General features: G+C 35.3%; 2 protein-coding genes across 2 annotated transcripts in view; one reads left to right on the top strand and one right to left on the bottom strand.

The window, feature by feature from the left end:
- LOC103508843 (angiotensin-converting enzyme-like) overlaps nucleotides 1-7931 on the top strand; it is a 186541-nt gene that overhangs the window by 122237 nt on the left and 56373 nt on the right. The gene's annotated exons all lie outside the window — the stretch shown is intronic.
- Nucleotides 1-7931, bottom strand: part of LOC108252384 (skin secretory protein xP2-like) — a 70964-nt gene that overhangs the window by 62360 nt on the left and 673 nt on the right. The window lies entirely within an intron of this gene.

Raw genomic sequence — 7931 nt, 5'->3', positions numbered from 1 at the left:
GGGGGGGGTGGGGTGGTCCGCGAAGTGATCCTGATTTTCGGAAGTGGTCCGCCAGCCAAGGCTTATTGGGAACCCCTGATATAGAACATGCATTTAGACACAATAATGTCAACATTGTAACAAGATAGTAAAAGACGATCTTAACTTAGACAAAGCGAACAGATTTCCAACTAAGCAATCGAAGAACTTTCTAATAACGGAATTGAAGACAGACCCACAGAAGGTCTTTTCACGCTAACTTCTGAAACTATTTTCAAGAAAGTTGTCCCCTTTTGGTGATTCTTTTTCGTTCCTTTGGAACCAATCAATCTAAGTGATAAGTTTGATGGTGAATTCCTCATAAACTCATGAGTTATGACTCATGAACTCATGAGTTATGACTCATGACTAATGAAAATTACGAGTACTTATTGCTAGTGGGTTAACAAATAGGATTGGAATTGATTTCAAATTGTGCCAGCTTGCCAGCCGAGTTAGCGTGGAGGGTGGCCCGTCTACCTTGTAAGCGCTAGGTTGCGGGTTCGATTCCCCGGGCTGATTTCATTCTGAACGGATAAGGTTCGTTGTCAGAACAACTGGCTTTCTCCTATCCTATCGCCCTTCTCTTCGCAGCACGATAAGACCTTATAGCAGCTACAGTTCCCTCTATACCAGACCTAAAAAAAAATGCAAATTGTTTCGTTTGACAAGGGCATTGAACCCGTGACCTTCGTTTGTCAGACCCATCACGATTTCTCTACGTCGCCACGACCTCTATGGAAATGTCGACGGAGATTTTTATATTATTTTGTAGTAATTTACAAGTTTTATTAAATTTTATTTTTATGGAATATTTCTCCCTCTATTCACGTTTGTTTTGCAATAAAACTTCTTCCTACCTTTTCTTTACATTGCTTTTACTTTTATACTTTTTCATTATGATCTCTTTCTCTCATCTTCCTCCGCCTTTTTCCATATTTCCATCTTTATCCTTGATTTGTTTAGCATCACTTGAGAACTCAATAGGTAATAATATTCAATACCTACCTAATGTTTCTAATAAATCTAATATGAATGTAGGTTGTAGGTTCATAATATTCTGATTACCTATAAATTAATATTCTTATGCGAACCTAGAGGTGATGTGAGAGTCATGTTTCCTTTTAATGTCTCTGAAAATTTCTCACTTGGACTTTATTGATCTGTTTTTAACTCCTTGTCAATCTGTCCGTCTATTGTTAGGATTAAATCTTGCCTACCTAGCTAATTCGACTTAAATTTGGTAAAATTATGGTGAAACCGATAACAAATACTTACGTTTGGAGTCCTAAGAAAATATTAAATAAATTGAAAGAACAAAAGAAAGTTAAAGTTTTAATTTCAGCATTTATAATTCAAAACAAATAATTCAAAGCTCAAGTCAGGACTATGATCTCTTTCTCTCATCTTCCTCCGCCTTTTTCCATATTTCCATCTTTATCCTTGATTTGTTTAGCATCACTTGAGAACTCAATAATAATATTCAATACCTACCTAATGTTTCTAATAAAATCTAATATGAATGTAGGTATAATATTCTGATTATAAATATTCTTATGCGAACCTATGGAGGAGTACCAAACGTTTTCTTTTAATGTCTCTGAAAATATCTCTCTTGGAGTTTATTGCTCTGTTTTTAACTCCTTTGTCTACCTAGCTAATTCGACTTAAATTTGGTAAAATTATGGTGAAACCGATAACAAATACTTACGTTTGGTGTCCTAAGAAAACAATAAATAAATTGAAAGAACAAAAGAAAGTTTTAATTTCAGCATTTATAATTCAAAACAAACAATTCAAAGCTCAAGTCAGGACAGATTTAACCTGTTCAGTTGCTATTCTGGACTCTGGACAGATTAATAAAATCATTCTTCAAATGTCATTTGAGATGCTTTATTGGAGTGAATGGATCATGGAACGGATTTTTTTATGACTTGAGATACCGCGGATATGACTTGAGATATAGTTAAAATGTTGGGAAAAGGGCAAGAATTTCGAAACCTCCACCAATGACCACCATGTATGTGTCAGACAGGTACCATCAGGGTTAATAAGGAAATGTCGACGGAGATTTTTATATTATTTTGTAGTAATTTACAAGTTTTATTAAATTTTATTTTTATGGAATATTTCTCCCTCTAAAAAAATCAAGATAGACAAGGATTGAACATAAGAGGATGAAAGGAAGGGAGACAGATAAACAGAAAGTGAAACGAGAGAGAGAGAGAGAAGTTCTCTCCTAAACCGTAAGATATAGGGTGTATCCTCCTTAGTAGTAGGATCTGGAATGTAGGTGTGCTATGGGAATGAGTAGCGGACATAACGTGAGATTCTAACATGATTGCATAATGAGTTAATGACCCATATCCACACTAGTAGAAAAGAGTCAATATTTGGATGCAGTAACAGTAATAAAGTATGTAACGCTCTTAGCTCAAGCGGATTTGTCTGACTATGCCATGACAGAGTACAACAGTTCAGTTCCCTGTCTAATGGGTTTTATGTGTATTACAAATGTATTTCTCATTTCACCTATTACTCTTGACATTGCTGTCATGATATCATTATAATTTCCCTCTGTCATCATCATTTCACTCAGAACTACTACTGCTACTATCACTGCTGAGGGGAGATCGTCTTCTAGATTTGAACTGTCTTGTCGTTAGATTCCTCACTGTAGCTGCCGTGTTTGTTCTTGTTTTTGAATCCAATATCTTCTTCTTAGCAAGTTCTCCATCCCGTCTTAAGCTCTTAGTACTAGGTCCTGTAACACGTCGTATTTCCTCTGTCCTGCGTCTAGTAGAATCTCGCCTATATCCAATGTTACTCAATGGTCTCAGAGCCTTGTAGTGTTTACCAGCTTCTGGTTTGATGCCCTTGCGTTTGAGTTCTGTAAGCCATTTCTTGGTGGGATACATCCCTGCTGCCCCTAGCGCTGGTAATGCTAGTGGATCCTTGGGTATAGGTTCCTTGTTGACATCCACTATATCATTGGGTAATTATGCAGAAGTCACGTCCGTGGAAAAGAAAAGCTCCTTTTGGTATTTAACCTAACCCTATAATAACACTGGTCACTGCTTGTCTGTGCCAGTTCCTTTGGTAGCAATATTCCACGGATGTGACTTCTGCACAAGTTTCCTTTGATATTTTTACTCCTTCAAGTTTTAATTAATGTTCTTTTACTACAGTTAAAGGGTCAAAGTTTTTCTATCTAAAAATAATGTCCCTTTTATCTATTTACATTGGAAAGGAAATTAAGTCAAAATTACAATTCCCTTTTTGCTGCGGAATTTTTTGCAGGAGTACTTATACATTCATAATTGATACTGTAGAAATGTGGTGAAGATAACATTTGCACTGAGGGATATAGGACATATTTTGTTTTAATTTAATGAATAGGTAATAGGTATATTTTCAAGATACAAGAGAATCTGTTCACCCTCACAACAGGCATGGGCCCTAACAAAAGATCTAGGTACAAAGATTATTCAACCAAATTTTCAGATTTTATTAGGTATCTAGTTATCTACCTGTTCAAATGAAGAATTTTGAATTTCATTGGTTGAATAATAAATGATGTCTTACAGCAGTTGACTCCACTTTTTCTACTTTGCCTTTTCTTGTGTTCAGATGGGGTCGGTGTTTTTCAGTGGCATCAAGCTGAACTCCTTTTTTTTTTTTTTTTTTTTTTTTTTTTTTTTCTTAAAATATTAAACCTACTGAATACATCTAGGCTATTTCCCCCCTCCCAACTACAGAGTCAAGTTTATATTCATCTACAAAATGTTTAGGTTTCATCTAATTAACATCTTATGGTATGAAAAACAATGTCATTGATATTATTCAGACCATCCCTCACTCATCCACTCAATTGAATTCTTATAGAAATAAAGAAAAAATACATACATATTTTAGGTTTTTATTTTGTGTAAATACTTTTTTAAATTAAGTAATTATTGTAAAAAATATATTTAAAATATACATAAACATTAAACATAGGTCTTTTTATTTCAATATTTACATTGCAGGTCCACAGACAAAAGTCGTGTTTTTTTATGCAAATTAAAAAAAAAAAATATTTTATTTGTTTTCTTTGGTTTTTCTATTCACTTTATTTGTGTCATAAAAAAAAATGCAAAAAGGAGCTTATGACTAAATAATCCACAAGAGTGTGCTAGCAAGTAAATACAAGCAACTAAACGATTTATGTGTATTGTTATGAACCTTTTCAAACTCTGGTGTAGCAAACTTTTCAATGAAATGAATATTAAATATTAAATTTTAATCGTGAAATAGTAAAATATTTATTTCATTTGAGTGCTTTGGTACGTTTTAAAAATAGGTAAGTTTATCAAACTTCTGTTGCCATCTAGATTGGTAGGAAAAGTTTCATTATCGATGGGGCTACCTAAAGTTGGTTTCATAATAGCTAACATTAATGTTAAGGCCCTTATCCATATTCAAACTTTATGTGAACCAATGGAGCAACCTCCGTGGTCGATTTAGTATCACACTAGGCTTGCACACTGGAGGTCCCGGGTTCAACTCCCGGCAGAATCGTAAGTTTCATTATCGATGGGGCTACCTAAAGTTGGTTTCATAATAGCTAACATTAATGTTAAGGCCCTTATCCATATTCAAACTTTATGTGAATCAATGGAGCAACTTCCGTGGTCGATTTAGTATCACACTAGGCTTGCACACTGGAGGTCCCGGGTTCAATTCCCGACAGAATCGTAAGTTTTTTTAACTTTGTTGCATTGTCCTGAAGTTTGTTAGACTTGTTTTTTATAAAACCAAAACAAAGCATTATTATTTATTCTGGAAACCCTTTAAACTCTAGAAGAGCTTTTAACTTACTTCTTCCGAAAGGGAATTTTCTACGTAGAGATGCACTTATTCAATAAGAAACAAATTCACTAAAAATCGTCCGGAGTTTTGGATTGACAAATGATGACTCTGTTGCACTCCCACTTCAACTCTCAACTTTGCAGTGGAGTGCCCCCCTGGAAGTTAGGGAACCACTCTTCCTCTTTATGGTTTTGCCACACCCTACTTACCTCTTACCGAAGATAGTAAGTGATTTGGTGATTATTCTACCTGTATCACCAGCAAAATATTCTGTACGAGAGTTCTTGTTTGTCAGTCTCTAACTGTTCGCCCTCGTGAGAGATATGGTTTACTTTACTTTTCATTGTGGAACCAGGAATTTTTTCCCGGAAATAAATGCATTTCTTGGAAATGAAAATTATTCTTGAACTTATTTTTTTGAGAGAAGGAGAGAGAATAAAAAAAGGAAACTAAACCATACCGCTCATTGATTTTATCTGTCCATTTTATTTTATTGTCCTTTTTATTTTAGAAGAGCTTTTAACTTACTTCTTCCGAAAGGGAATTTTCTACGTAGAGATGCACTTATTCAATAAGAAACAAATTCACTAAAAATCGTCAGGAGTTTTGGATTGACAAATGATGACTGTTGTACTCCCACTTCAACTCTCAACTTTGCAGTGGCGTGCCCCCCTGGAAGTTAGGGAACCACTCTTCCTCTTTATGGTTTTGCCACACCCTACTTACCTCTTACCGAAGATAGTAAGTGATTTCACCAGCAAAATGTTCTGTACGAGAGTTCTTGTTTGTCAGTCTCTAACTGTTCGCCCTCGTGAGAGATATGGTTTACTTTTCTTTTCATTGTGGAACCAGGAATTTTTTCCCGGAAATAAATGCATTTCTTGGAAATGAAAATTATTGTTGAACTTATTTTTTTGAGAGAAGGAGAGAGAATAAAAAAAAGAAACTAAACCATACCGCTCATTGATTTTATCTGTCCATTTTATTTTATTGTCCTTTTTTTTTTTAATTTTTGTCACTCTAGCCACATGAGGTTTAATGACTATACCGATTTACTATTAGGTATTACTTTGTATCATTCTATGCGTACGACTTCGTGCAGGCAAGGTTTCAAACTTTGGACCCATTTTACGAATTTCGGCGTATGTTGTAATATATTTTCGATTGAAGAGTTTCTTTATGTCTTTGTAAGTAAATATACATATTTCGTATTTTTGTGATTTCCACTGCGGGACCCATGCACAAAACTTTCAACTTACAAAATTGGTACGTGTTTAGCTTGGTGGACGCAATTTGATAGAATAATTCCTCTCAAATATAACATTTTTGCTAGGTACTCTATAACATTTTTGCTTCGTATTTTAAGTTATTGGATGACAATCCTTATGGTGACAATTTGATAGAATAATTCCTCTCAAATATAACATTTTTGCTAGGTACTCTATAACATTTTTGCTTCGTATTTTAAGTTATTGGATGAGAATCCTTATGGTGATTTTTTTTTTTTGGCTCCCTCGGTGCCATTTCTCTGAGTGAATAAATTCTCTCTACAAGCTATTGTTCTAAATTACCAGTAATCATTTTTTGTGCATGTGTTCTGTGTGTTGAGATATACCATTGAGATTCTGTAAATATCCACTGTACATACATTTTTACTTTCGTTCGAGTATTTTAATTTGAAATAATTGGATTATCAAGCTGAACAGTAAGATACAGAATTACATAATCTGTGTCTTTTTATGTCTTGTGCCGCCTTGTAGGTAAATGCATGGGAGAGAGGGAGAGAGAGTGCGATAGATAGAGAGAGAGAGAGAGAGAGAGAGAGAGAGAGAGAGAGAAAGAGAAAGAGAGAAGGAAGGGAGAGAAAGAAAAAAATAAATGGGTATCAATTTAGACAAATGAAAAGGGACAGAGAGTAAGAGTGACAGGTGAAAAAGGAGATAGATTGAAGAGAGAGAGAGAGAGAGGGAAAGATTGAAATTGAAGGAGAGATAAACGACGAAAAGGGAGGGAGGGAGAAACAGACTGGAAGTTTAGAAGCAATAGCAATAGGGGAGAGAGCAAGGAGGAAAAGGAGAGAGAGAGAGAGAGAGAGAGAGAGAAAGATAGTTCAAACTGACTGGAAAGTCGAAAGAAATAGAGAGAGAAGAAAAAAGATCGAGAAAGAAAGCAAAATAGTGAGCAACGCGAGAGAGGAGAAAGAGAGAGAGAGAGAGAGAGAGAGAGAGAGAGAATGATAGACGATCTGAATCTATGTTGTCAAGGCAGTGTGGACGGTTCAGTCGATATCGATCGACGGCTGGTCGACCATGTGTGGACACATTAAGGGCTCTTTTTTTTAGCATCTGGAGATTGTGGTAATATTCGAGTTGACTACGATCGGCTTGAAAGAGCCAGTAGCCTGGTCCTGATTTCCAATCAGAGCCAGTCCTAATATTTTCACTCTGATTCAGTCTAACTAAACTGTTGACAATTATAACTTTTAATTCGAGGTCGTGTGTAGGAGGAACACTCTCATTTCAATTACATTGCCTATAGGATATCCGGAAAAAATCGCGTGAAACTCAGAAGTGCGTCTAAGGGAGAACACCAGAACCGAGAAAGAATAACGTGAATCAATCTTGTCTCTTTCATTTTGACACGAAAAGATTGTCTGAATTTATAGCGAAGACTGAAGAAGATGATAACCTTCAAACCTTGTCAAAGCTGTTATCAGGCATTTACCAAGTTAGATCTAGATTCTAGAATCTATCTTTGTTTCAATAAATATTATCTTGGAAAAAATAAATATGAAATCAATAAAAAAAAGTTATTTGGTTCTTTGAAAATGTCAAGAATATCTATTCTTCCTTTTGAAAGAACTTGTGTGCTTTGAAAGGTTTATATGTTTGCACTATTTTTAGAACAATACTCACTAACCTTTGAACTCTTTATTGCTCAACAAATTGAAGGACATCTTCTAGGTTGAGACGGACTTTGGTTTATATGCTCCCGTCAAAGTGTCTCTCCTGATGTCTTATCTCCATTGTTATGAGGGTTGGTGTGACCGATTGTAAATCACG

Source organism: Diaphorina citri, unplaced genomic scaffold (genome assembly GCF_000475195.1).
Source record: "Diaphorina citri unplaced genomic scaffold, Diaci psyllid genome assembly version 1.1 scaffold21, whole genome shotgun sequence".
Taxonomy (NCBI): domain Eukaryota; kingdom Metazoa; phylum Arthropoda; class Insecta; order Hemiptera; family Psyllidae; genus Diaphorina; species Diaphorina citri.
Note: the sequence above shows the minus strand (reverse complement) of the source record. Positions and strands in the feature narration are given on the sequence as shown.